Below are 13,455 nucleotides of genomic sequence, written 5' to 3'. Positions count from 1 at the left end.
GGAAGAATACAAGGTTTCTCAAAGGTATCTAAGAGACATCTGAAAGTCATAGTACTAATTTCAGAACACAATGAAATTGATATGTTTAACTTAATTGTATAAATCAAGAATCAGCAAATGTTATCATAGTATATTCCCAAAATAGTACATAAAATATCTTAAAGATCACTTTTTAGCAGGATAAATCCTTTTACCAAAGTTATGAGAAAGATGAACAAAAAAGCTTGATATCAGATCTTTGACAATTACATGTTTACTTCCAGGACTGCATTCAAGAACTTGTATTTCATCTTGAGGAAACGTGGAGGGAGTATTGAGTTTACCCGGGAGTGACAGTTTAGATGAGAAACTGGCATCGAAAGGAATAAGAAATGTTAGCAGCAGTAATAAATCATCCCTAAAATTTCACAACACAATAAATCTTAGTAAAGGTTTATTTCTTACTCATGTCATAGTCTGATATAAGTTAGGGAGCTCTCTATGGAAGCTCTCCTCCAAAATGTGGCTCTGGGGTACAGAATCCTCCATCTTCTGACTCTACCATCATCCATCCATCATTAACCTTTGGCCTCTACTCCCACTATGGAGGAGAACACAGTGTGTGGGAAGGTACATGAGGCACTTTATTATTTCAGCCTGGAAGGGGCACCCATCTCTGCTTACATTCCATTGGCCAGACCTACTCATAGGTCCAAGGTAGTCACAAGGAGCCTGGGAGATACAGAGGAGCATGCAGATATCAGTGAGTTCCAGTAGTCTCTGTCACAGTGCTGAAGGCAATAGCCAGATTCATTAAAATTACCCTTGACAATCCTTTTTTAAGAATTTTGAGTATATCCAAAATAGTTGGCTTGCATCAGTGTCTATACTGAAGGAAAAATATCCATCTTCAGATAGTGGATGATACTCAGCCAGGGGAAAAGCTCACGTTCAAGAAAGATAACTGAAGACCAGCAAAGGAAACATATTCACACATGTTCACTGTGAGGGCTGTAACTCCCTACACATTTTAAAGACGTCTCTCTCGGGCTTCCCTGGTGGCACAGTGGTTAAGAATCTGCCTGCCTAATGCAGTGAACACAGGTTCGAGCCCTGATCCAGGAAGATCCCACGTGCTGCGGAGCAACTAAGCCCGCGCACCCCAACTACTGAAGCCCACGCACCTAGAGCCCATGCTCTGCAACAAGAGAAGCCACCGCAATGAGAAGCCCGTGCACCGCAACGAAGAGCAGCCCCCGCTCGCCGCAACTAGAGAAAGCCCACGTGCAGGAACGAAGGCCCAACACAGACAAAAATAAATAACTAAAATAAATAAATTTATTTAGAAAATAAATAAAGACATCTCTCAATAAATATGCATTTTTTATGACCATGCACTATAGTAGGAAAAGATGGGGACAATGGTAGCATCTTTTGTTGTATCCAGGAAATCAGGGATATTTCTATCTCTATTATACCTGAGTTCCAGTCAGTGAACCTTCCCTTTATTACAGAAGACAGGGAGTATGCTATTGCCTGGACTGTGTCACAATTTCCATTTTCCAGAGAAAACATTCACTCGTTGAAAGCAGTTTGGCATGCAGACATTTACAACATTGTAGCATTCCTCGTAGAATCATCCATCATGAAATTATTCTCTGAGAGAAAGTTTTCCAGGGTGGGAAAATAACTCAATAGAACTTTTTCTTCATTTGAATACCAGAATTCATGCTTCTCTTTTGTAGCTGTAATTTCGTCATGAATAAGGAAGACAGTAAGGTCTTTGTCTTTAGGATTCAGATTTAAGGTATTCCTATTTACTAAAATAAATGTGTCTGCCAAGTAACAAGACTATGAACCAGATAATATCTTGCTGCCAATAAGTCAAAAGGAATGTGTGAATCTGAGAAAGAGCTGCTACTTCAACTCCTAACTGAATACTGACTCACCCTGTGCCAGACCTCAGCCAGTCAACAGCTGCGTGTGTGCAGCAGTGGAATATTAAGGAAGTTTTCTACAAGCTCAAATTATAGAAAACAGTTAAGCTTTCATAAGCCTGGATTTTATAAAGTTTACTCAGTTAATAACATCATTCAAACCCATGCATGGGTCTGTGAGGCACTCTTCTCATGTCCATGTTCTGGCTGTAATTAATACTGAGACAACCAGCCCAGAGTTGAAGTTTCCAAGTTATTTGGGCCCTAACAAAATTCTCCAAAAGAGGCAGGCATTTTGCTCCATTTATATACACATCTGCCATCATGTTTCATTTCTAGGTATAAGTATTATGCAAATAGATCACTGTGATACCCTGCTATGGACTGCATGCTTGTGTCTCCCCAGAATTCATATGTTGAAGCTTAAATCCCCAATGTGATGGTATTTGGAGGTGGGGCCTCTGGGAGGTTATTTAGGTCATGAGGGTAGAGTTTTCATGAATGGGATTAGTGCTCTTATTAGAAGAGACAAGAGAGATGATCTCTCTCTCTCCATCATGTGAGGACCCAGCAAGAAGACAGCCATCTGCAAACCAGGAAGATGACCCTCCCCAGACCTGACGACCATACTGGCACCCTGATCTCAGACTTCCCAGCTTCCAGAACTGTGAGAGATACATTTCTATTATTTTAGTCGCCTAGTCTACGGCATTCTGTTACAGCAACCCAGACCACTATATTTACTCCTTGCTTGGCCTTGCGATAAATGCTGCACTTTCCTTCACCACAACCTGGTGTCAGTAGATTGGCTTTACTTCATGCGAGCAAGTGGACCCAAGTAGGTTCAGTAACAAAATCATATCCAGCAATATACCAAGGCTAATACAACATGATCAAATGAGGTTTATTCCCGGGGGGAAAAAAAGGTTGGTTTAACATTTGGAAAGTAATCAGTGCAATTTACCATATTTACAGAGAGAGGAAGGAAAATCATATGATCATATTAAAAGATCCCCTGCCCCCTAAAAATATCTGCAAAAATGCAACACTATATTGAAATTTATAGAAACAATGCCAATTATACTATTTAAAACACGAAATACTTAAAAATAAATATAACAAAATCTGCATAAGATGTGCTGAAAATTCAATACCATTTGACCCAGAAATTCTACTTCTAGATATATACCCAAGAGAAATGAAAACATATACCAATATCAAAACATGTACATGGACATTCATATATAGCAGCAGCATTCACAATAGCCAAAAAGTGGGAACAACCCAAATACCCATCAGTTGATGAATGCGCAAATAAAATAGGCTTATATCCATACAATGGAATATTATTCCATAATAAAAAAGGAATAAAGTACTGATATATGCTACAGTATTGATGAACCGTGAAAATATTATGCTAAGTGAAATAAGCCAGTCACAAAAGACCACAGGTTATGAGTACCTTTACATGAAATGTTCTGAATATGCAAATCTATAGAGACCAAAAGTAGATTATTGTTTGCCTAGACTGGGAGGTATGAGAGATAAGATTGGATTGAGATTAGGGAATGACTGTTGATGGTTACAGGGTTTCTTTTAGGGGGAAGGAAAATATTCTAAAATTAGTTTGTGGTGATGGTTGCCCAACTCTGTGAACATACTAAAAGATCACTGAATTCTACTCTACAGTCAGCAAATTGTATGGCATATAAATTATATCTCAATAAAACTATTTTAAAAAACACAGGAGAAAGTTCTTTTCAACATTGGGATAGGCAAAAAATTCTTAAGGATTCAGTACATATAAAGAAACTATAAAACTATTTTAAAAAAATGATAAACTGGACTCCATCAAATGTTTTAAGTTTTGCTCTTTGAAAGACACAATTAAGAAAATAAAATAACAAGCCAGAGGTTAGGAGAAAATATTTATGATGCATATATCTGATAAATGACTTGTATTTGTAATATATAAACACAACTCAATAATAAGACAAACAACCCAATTTTAAAATGAGCAAAACAGTGCTTCCCTGGTAGCAAAGTGGTTAAGAATCCGCCTGCCAATGTCGGGGACATGGGTTCGAACCCTGGTCCAGGAAGATCCCACATGCCACGAAGCAACTAAGCCCCTGTGCCACAACTACTGAACCTGCACTCTAGAGCCTGCGAGCCACAACTACTGAGCTAGCGTGCCACAACTACTAAAGCTCATGTGCCTAGAGCCCATGCTCCGTCCACAACAAGAGAAGCCACCATAGTGAGTAGCCCGCTCAACACAGCGAAGAGTAGCCCCTGTTCACCGCAACTAGAGAAAGCCCATGGGTAGCAACGAAGACGTAACACAGCCAAAAATAAAAATTAATCAATTAAAAAAAAACAGAAAAATAAGGTGAACTCTCACTTCACACACACTAATATAGCTAAAAGTAAAATGACTGAAAATAAGCATTGACAGGACATGGAGCACCTGGAACTCTCATACGCTGCCTGTGGAAATTTAAAATGGTAAAACTACTTTGGAAGAGTTTGATGGCTTCTTAAAAAGTTAAATTTTCCCTTACCATTTGGCCCATAAATTCTACTTCTAGGTATTTACTCAAGAAAAATAGCAATATATGTCCACAAAAAGAAATTGTACACAGTTTCATAACAGATTTATTCATAATAGCCAAATACTGGAAAAGTCTCAAATGGCCATCAACAAATGTCTGGATAAACAAATTGTGCTATATCCATGCAATGGAATGTTACTAAGCAATGAAAAGAAAAACTACTGATGCAATAAGTAACATGAATGATTTCATGGGGTAAGACTGTCCTGAGTCTTGGCCTCCAGTACTACTTACTTACCTAATAAGCTTTCAGCTACTGTTCCCATGAGAATAGCAGTTCCCTTGGCAAGAAAATGCTATGCAGAAAGCCTAGTGAGTGGAATGGTCCCCAAATATCCATCAGAACCCCTAACACTGTGCTGCTGGACAGAAGCCCACTCTCCTGTTTTCTGTTTTGTTTTGCTTTAGTTTGATTAGTTTGTTTTTGAGGATGAACCAGCATTTTAGCTAGAAACTTGGTTTTTCTTTATCAGAACTCAGGACTTAATATTTTTCTACAGTATTATGACCTTTACCTCTAAATAGCTTTTTGCTTTATTGCTAGGTTTGACACTTCCAAACTTATAACTGTGTATCCCTTTCATTTATAATAATTATTGCTTTTTTGTTAATTTAATGCACTGGTTTTGTTCCTTGAGTTTAGATGCAAAAAATGACACACTCTTACCAGTCAAATCTGAATAATGCTGGATTTTTTTCCTTCGATGAGGAGAGAGTGGAGGTGGAAATGGGTGGGTGGTGATAGGGTTTTTTTTTCAATTTATGTAAGTGAGACTTGTTGGTTATACAAAAAATGCTGTCTTTCCTCACATATTGGAAGCACTCTTTCCGCGGACCATGCACTGAAAGTGATTCAGGTGGGACTAACTCCAGGCACACGTTTTCCCTGACCCCACTATGAACAACAGAGGTGGGTATTGTGCCCTTTAGATCAAGGTGTCCACGTGGCCTAATCAAGATAATCACAAACTACAGAGGAGCTAGATATATATGCATCAGAAAAACAAACATTTCTTTAGCTCTGGGATAGAGAGCTATAAGAATGACAGAATTAGAAATCTTTTTCAGTCAACTTATCTGGTCTCACAAAAGAAGCCAGAGTCTGCAGCAAGGAAAAATTTTATCAATATGCTAAAGGAAGCAGAGATAAGATAAAATGAGAGGACAGTTAGACTCATGACCATGTCAATGGAGCCCCTGGATTTAGACTCAAGAATGCTCTATCCCCCTAATTTTTGGTTACTTGACAAATAAATTCCTATTTTTGCTCATTCTGTTTGGTATTGGGTTTCTCTTACTTGTAACTGAGAGTCTTGACAATAAAAAAGTATAAGAAGGAGAAACAAGTACTGTTAAGTACTGTTAATTACACCACCAAAAGATGACTGTATTTTTTAGTATTTTTGTGGGTTTTTCTTCCACTGTTTTTCTATGCATACTGTATTTATAATCATACACCACAACCGATATCCTTTTTTTGCTTAATATAATTATATAAGCATTTCTTAGGTAATTAAAAATTATTTGAAAATATCATTGATTATGGACGTAAAATATCTCATCATGCAACCACACTATAATTTTACCCATCCCTCCATTATTGAATATTTAGCTTGTTTCCAATATTTCTCCTTATGAATAATACTGCAATAAATATCTTTGCACCTAGAGATTTTTTTTCTACATTTAGGATTATTTCCTTCACACATAATCTCAGGAATTTAATTACTGGGCAAAATGTATGAACATTTTAAATGTCCATGATAAAATGTGAAAAATTTGTTTCCAAAGAGCTGTAAAATTAATAACCTCAGCAAAATTATATAAAGATACCAAATTCATGTCTCCATATCCACATTAAATATTACCACTTAAAACCATTTATTTTTGGCCGCTCGGCTTGTGGGATGCTAGTTCCCAACCAGGGGTCAAACCCAGGCCTCCTGCAGTGGAAGCACGGATTTCTAACCACTGGACTGCCAGGGAATTCCCTAAAACAATCTTTTATTAGTTGTATAGTTGAAAATGATATGGCATAACTTTGTTGTTTTAATTTATATTTATTAGAGAGAAAATGCATGAGCATAAATTTATAATTCATTTATTTTTTCCATCTTGTGGCTTGTCTCTTCTTGTTCTTGTCTATGTGTTTATTGGGGAAATTATGTTTTTCTTACTAATTTGTTTGACCTCCTTATAGTAAAGGTATTAGCATTCACATTTATTACAAATTGATTGTCTTGTAATTCTGTTGAAAACAATTGCCTTGTATTTTTTTTAAAAAAGCACAAGTTTAAAGCTTCATGCATCACATCTGTTTATCTTTTCCTCTATTGTTTCTTCTCTCATCTCAGAAAGTCTCTTTCCCCATTTAGAGACTTGATAGCCACTTGTATGTACATTTAGAGTGTTTTTAATAGTTTTGTGTTCTATTTTCAGTTGATTTAACTATCTGATCTTTTTGCAATATTTTTCAAGCATGTATGAGGAAAAAGCCAAGAATATTCCTTTGCTCTAAATAACCAAAACGTATAAAGCTTCTTTTATCACATATTAAACTTTTTTTTTGAATTTCATTTTATTTTTTTATACAGCAGGTTCTTATTAGTTATCTATTTTATACATATTAGTGTATATATATCAATCCCAATCTCCCAATTCATCACACCCCCACCCCCAACCCACTGCCACTTTCCCCCCTTGGTGTCCATACATTTGTTCTCTACATTTGTGTCTCTATTTCTGCCCTGCAAACCAGTTCATCTGAACCATTTTGCTAGGTTCCACATATATGCGGTAGTATACGATATTTGTTTTTCTCTTTCTGACTTACTTCACTCTGTATGACAGTCTCTAGATCCATCCATGTTTCTACAAATGACCCAATTCCATTCCTTTTTATGGCTTAGTAATATTCCATTGTATATATGTACCACATCTTCTTTATCCATTCATCTGTCGATGGACATTTAGGTTGTTTCCATGACCTGGCTATTGTAAATAGTGCTGCAATGAACATTGAGGTGCATGTGTCTTTTTGAATTATGGTTTTCTCTGGGTATATGCCCAGTAGTGGGATTCCTGGGTCATATGGTAGTACTACTTTTAGTTTTTTAAGGAACCTCCATAGTGTTCTCCATAGTGGCTGTATCAATTTACATTCCCACCAACAGTGCAAGAGGGTTCCATTTTCTCCACACTCTCTTCAGCATTTGTTGTTTGTAGATTTTCTGATGATGGCCATTCTGACTGGTGTGAGATGATATCTCGTTGTAGTTTTGATTTGCATTTCTCTAATGATTAATGATGTTGAGCATTCTTTCATGTGTTTGTTGGCAATCTGTATATCTTCTTTGGAGAAATGTCTATTTAGGTCTTCTGCTCATTTTTGGATTTGTTTGTTTGTTTTTTTAATCACACATTAAACTTTTTAATCTTTCTATTCATGTGCAACAATACTCTATTTTATTTATTTTTTTAACATCTTTATTGGAGTATAATTGCTTTACAGCAGTGTGTTAGTTTCTGCTTTATAACAAAGTGAATCAGCTATACATATACATATATCCCCATATCTCCTCCCTCTGGCTTCTCCCTCCCACCCTCCCTATCCCACCCCTCTAGGTGGTCACAAAGCAATATTCTATTTTAATTGCTATAATTTTGTAATACCTTTTATCACCTGGTAAGGCTATCTTCCCATTCCACTGATAAATTATTATTTTTGAAAATGTGTTCTTATATTGTCTCACCTGTTTGCTCTGTCAGATGACCATCACACACACACAAAACTAACACCTCTGAAAATTCACCAGTAGCAACAGAATAGGAAAAGGGGTATAACTACAAGTTATAAACTTCAAAATGTGGCTATTGAGGAAAGAGACAAAACATTCTGGCAGATCAAGGCTCAGCTTCTGAGCCCACTGCAGCCCTCTACCTGCCACGACTGAACCCAGAAAGAAGGAGATTGGACAAATTCTTGAGATCTCTCACTAATACTCCCCAACCTGTGGTTAAACAGACTCAAGAGGTAAGTAAGCAGCTCAAAGAAACACTCCTCACAGTGTAGACCCCTACTTCAAGGTCTCGCTAGAAACAGGAAGAGCCCCAGGGAACTATCAGGAATCCAGTAGTATCCCACCGTGAGAACAGGAGGCATGGCCAACAAGGTGGATTAATCCTGGTACCAGATTTGTAACGTCATTTCAGAAGAGAGAGTAAAACCTAGGTCACAAAGGCTGCACACAACCACAGTGGAGGTCTGCTCCTACTCTTTCTGCCCTCAGTCTCAGAAGAGTGAATAGAAAGCAAATTTACCTCCACCCTGTAGCATGGGGGTGAGACATGCAAGTGTCAGGGATGGAAGAAGTCATGGCGAATTCACCATCAGTGTCTCAGAGAGAACTGAAGGTCTCAAAAGACCTGTCCACATTCAACACAAGCAAGCTAGAATCAGCCAGGTACACTACAGAAAACAGAAAGAGAAACACAACATGCCAAAGAGAAGCTGAGAACACAGTCTGGGAGAAAAAAAATATACACCAAGCAAAAAAAATTTTTTTTTAACTTCCAGTGAGTGCCTGTTCTATGGAAGATTGTGATAATAGCATGAATAAAATAAGATAGATCTCAAAGATAAGAGGTAAAGCAACAGAACTTCCAGGACGCTATTAAGTGAGAAGGGTGAAAGTAAACATCCTTGTTTTGTAAACAATTTTGATGGGAATGCATTCTGTGTTCCACTGTTTTATTATAATGCTGGACATTGTTTTGAATGTGTTATTCTTTATCATGTTAAGGAAATAGCATTCTATTTCTAAACCATAAAATGTTGTAATAGCAAATGGTTGAACATCAACTCAACCTATTGCAGCTGGCATAAACAAGCTCTTTTGCAATAACTTATTTTTTCTTGCATCACACTTACAAAGAACCTCAGTGCAGTCCTCAGAACTTGTCCACATAAATGATGAGTGAGACATTTCATCATATTTCCTTTTAACAACCAGACTTTCTGTCATATAGCAAATTCAGTGACTCATTTTTCAAAGGCAAGTTTTTCCACTGCTGTTATTTACAGGATTGCCACCATTAGGACTACAGGTTGTACAAATACCCTATTGCCCAAATGTCTTTGGGTTCACTCTTTCTACAAGCATAAACTTTAGAGTCAGACAGCTCTGAATATGAATCCTTGCTCTACAATTTACTAATTGTGGCTTTGGATCACAGCCTAACCAGTTTTCTTATCTGAAATTTGGGTCTAGGCTATTTAATATACAGAGCATTATAAGGATTAAATAAAAGAGTGTGTTTCAAGCAGGTACTTCAAATGATGACTTATATTATTATTATTGTTATTTTTTAAATTATTATGTGTTTGGCACATAGTATATACTTAATAAATATTTACTGAATGAATGAAGGATCTCTAGAAATAATTCAAAGATGAAATAGGAAGTCTCTGCCCATAAGAAATTTCAAAGCTAGGAAATTAATTGCCAATAAAATAAATATAAATGAACTTGAGTTCTAGGTTTGATTTCATGGGGCCTGATGACTTAATTCTGTTACCCCATTACCAAGTATTTTTCCTAACTAGACCTCAGCCTGGTACCTGGGCACAGTCATAAATTAACTCCTGACCCATTATACTCTTTGGATATAGATAGCAGAAATCAACTCAAGCTAGCTTAAGTTAAAAGAGAAAATTATACAAAAATCCAGGAACTGATGTCTCATGTGATCCATGGGCAAGTATACAACTGAATGTCAAGAAGGACTGGAACCAAAAAGTGGAAAACTTCTGGGAACAAGAGTTTCTCTCTCTCTCTCTCTCTCTTTCAGTTTTGTTTCTCTCTGAGCTGCTTTTTTTTCTGCACAGCTGGCCTTCTTCTATCTCTAGACTGCAGGGCAGAAGGTGGCCACCCCTGAGTCTCAAATTTGTATATTTTTCATCCATCCTAATTCATATTCCTGGAGGAACTCTGGATGGCCCAGCCTAGATCAAGCATCTGCCTTGGTCCATTCAATGGTCTCTAGGAGAAAGGGATCAGATTGGACTATAGGGCGGCCTGATGGGTGTGGCCATAGGGTGGCCCCATCATGAAGGGAGAAATGGAAGAACACCCAGCAGGTGTCCACTACACTCAGTACAGACTGACGCTTGACCTGTTTATAGCCCTAACTCTCACCACAAACTGAACTGCACATTAAACATTAATCCTTGTCCCGGAATTCCACTTACACTGATCTTGTGAAGCACACATAACAAATAAAGGGAAGTGGTCTCTGCATTTTCATTGCTTCACCTACTTTTGGGAAAATGTGGTTTTTACATAGTGAATTTCATTCAAAATCATGTTTACTTGCTGTAAAATACCTGAGTGAAAACTGAGAAAGTCAAAGGAAAAAATCTAGTTCTTTCCAAATCTCACTAAAAACCTGTAAATTTCCAAACATTCCTAAGTAAAGCACTAAATGAATAAAATTTCTGAATTTGAAGGTAAATATTTCTGCTTTGATGCCTGTGGTGGAGTCATGCTGACTGCTTTCATCACTGCACAGCATGGGATGTATTCTCATCAGTCGCTCCATGCACAGGAAGAATTAGAGGCTGGGGTTATAATCAAGACCATACTTGGCCCCAGCCTCCCTTGGTTAAGGAGTTTTTGGTACCCTCCACGTTCTTTCTTCAACAATGGTCTATCTCAAGATTGGACTTATTTTCTTTGACTTCCATCAACTTCAGCATAATGTATATGCCTTCTTGGACCTACTGCTATCCCTCAATCCCTTCCCTTTATCCTTCTTCAGGACTATCATGGGACATCGGGTGCCTGGTACTAGCCAAACTAAACTAACTACAGTCTACCTTTCCCACTGATTACAACCAAAAACTCTAGACAAAATGCAAAAAACAAATACCTGAAGAGTCTAAAAAGTAAATAACAGAAGGCAGATTGAGGACTAAAGTCAAAACGTGAATAGCAACTCATAGCCTGGGTGAAATCACCTCTTGCTAACCAGAAGACCAGGAACAGCAATTCCTGAATGACAGACGTGTAAGGGAGATCCCACTTCTTTTTTTAAACACGTTTTCTTTTCTCTGTTCTCTCCCAGCCCTGCCCTGAGATCAGCCCCAAGCACTGGGCTGCATTGCCACAGAAGCAGAGACAACACAAGCATCTAAAATTCAACCCCCGCAAAATCTCTCTCTCTGACCAGAGAAACCAGTGAAATGGACCACGCTGTTCAAATAGTGTGGGTGATCCCTGCTATTTTTTTTTCTTTCTTTTCTCTTGCTGTTTTATCCCCAAAGACAGCCCCAGTCACACAGGACAGCACAATAGTGCAAGAAAATAAAACTCAGAGAGAACGCTAGCTTCCTGGCATTAAGAATCAAGAAAAGGAGGGTCCCTGTGGGCTGGAGAATATAGGGACATGCCAGAGAGGAAAGAGCTGGGAAAGGACATCTTCTAATTCTGTTCGGGACCCTACGTAGGACCCAGACTCAACCCCCAGTGTACACATGCAGAACAGACCTAAAGAAGCATAACAAAGGCTTCAAGAATTAAACTACTAAAGTCCCAGACCAAACTCTGAGTGGTGCATGTGACAGATTGACCCAATAGCATAGCAAAGTCTTGAAAACTGAGTTAACATTGGAATTACCACCCTTAGAAGGTGAGACACAGCTTGTAGTCTGAACTTAAGCCAACCCCTGTTCCAGAGAGCTTAGAGTATGTGTGACACTGTGTCCAGTGCTGTGAGCATCCCACCCCAGCCAGATGTGGGACGGTGAGCATGACCAGACATTAGCTATTTGTTGAAATTTTAGAAAAAATCAATAGCAATTTTCCAGCAATGCCTCTCTGAGAAACCTGAGAAAATTCAAATATAACATTAAAAGTTTGTTGTGCACAGTTGTTGTTTTTGCATTCATCATCCATTCTCCCACTCTGGTAACTGTGTCCAGATTTTGTTTTAATGAAAATACCCCTTCTCTAGCTTAACCATAATCAATTAAGTCAATAAATATATTCCATCCTCCTGACTCCAGTGATTGGTCAGAGATGAACACACAATCCAGCCAGAGCCAATGAGATGCAAGGAAATCTCATTCATCATCCACAAAATAGAGTCCTGATTAACACAAGGTTTACCCCTTCATCCCTCTCTAAATCCCACGTATTTCTCCAAAAATGAAAACAAAAGCCATATGATACAGGTGCTTCTACTTTTAATGATGAGCAACAGTATCTTTACTTGTAGAAAATAATGATATACAAACATTTTAAAAACCAAAGCTTTATAGGTAGAAATAATAATCACCTAAGGAATAGCCATACACATATAAAAGGAAATCATTCAGAATTTAAAACTGGAAGCAAAAAACTAAGTTTTCCATTTCTACATTTATACAGAATGGTATTAGCTCTGCATTGGCTAAAATCTTTGAAGAGCATCTCCCAAGCTATTGTCTCCTGAGAGGATGTTTACCACCATCAATCATCTGTAATCCCCCCGCCTTTTTTTGAAGAATATTTGACAATTAAAAATGTGTATATTTAAGGTGTACAATTTGATGATTTGATATAGATATACGTTGTGAAATATTCACCACAATCAAGCTAATTAACGTATCTATCACCTCAAACAGTTATAATTTCTTCTTTCCTTTCCTTTCTTTCTTTATAATTCTTAAAGAACACGAGTAGATTCAGGAAGCCCAGGTCTTCCCAGACCCTGCTGGTGCTCAAAGAAAGAATGGTTTCCAAATTCCTTCATGGGTTTTGCATTGAAGGCTCAAGCTACTTCCTTGAGGGAAAATTCTTTAAGTGTTCTGGAAAGCACAGTCATCCCGAACCTTGGTGGAAAAGATTCAAGCTGTCCAGTGGAACAAAGATTGGGTGTTTAAA

The sequence above is a fragment of the Mesoplodon bidens genome, assembly GCF_964165515.1.
Source record: "Mesoplodon bidens genome assembly, chromosome: 5".
Lineage (NCBI taxonomy): Eukaryota > Metazoa > Chordata > Mammalia > Artiodactyla > Ziphiidae > Mesoplodon > Mesoplodon bidens.
This window is presented reverse-complemented; position numbering follows the sequence as displayed.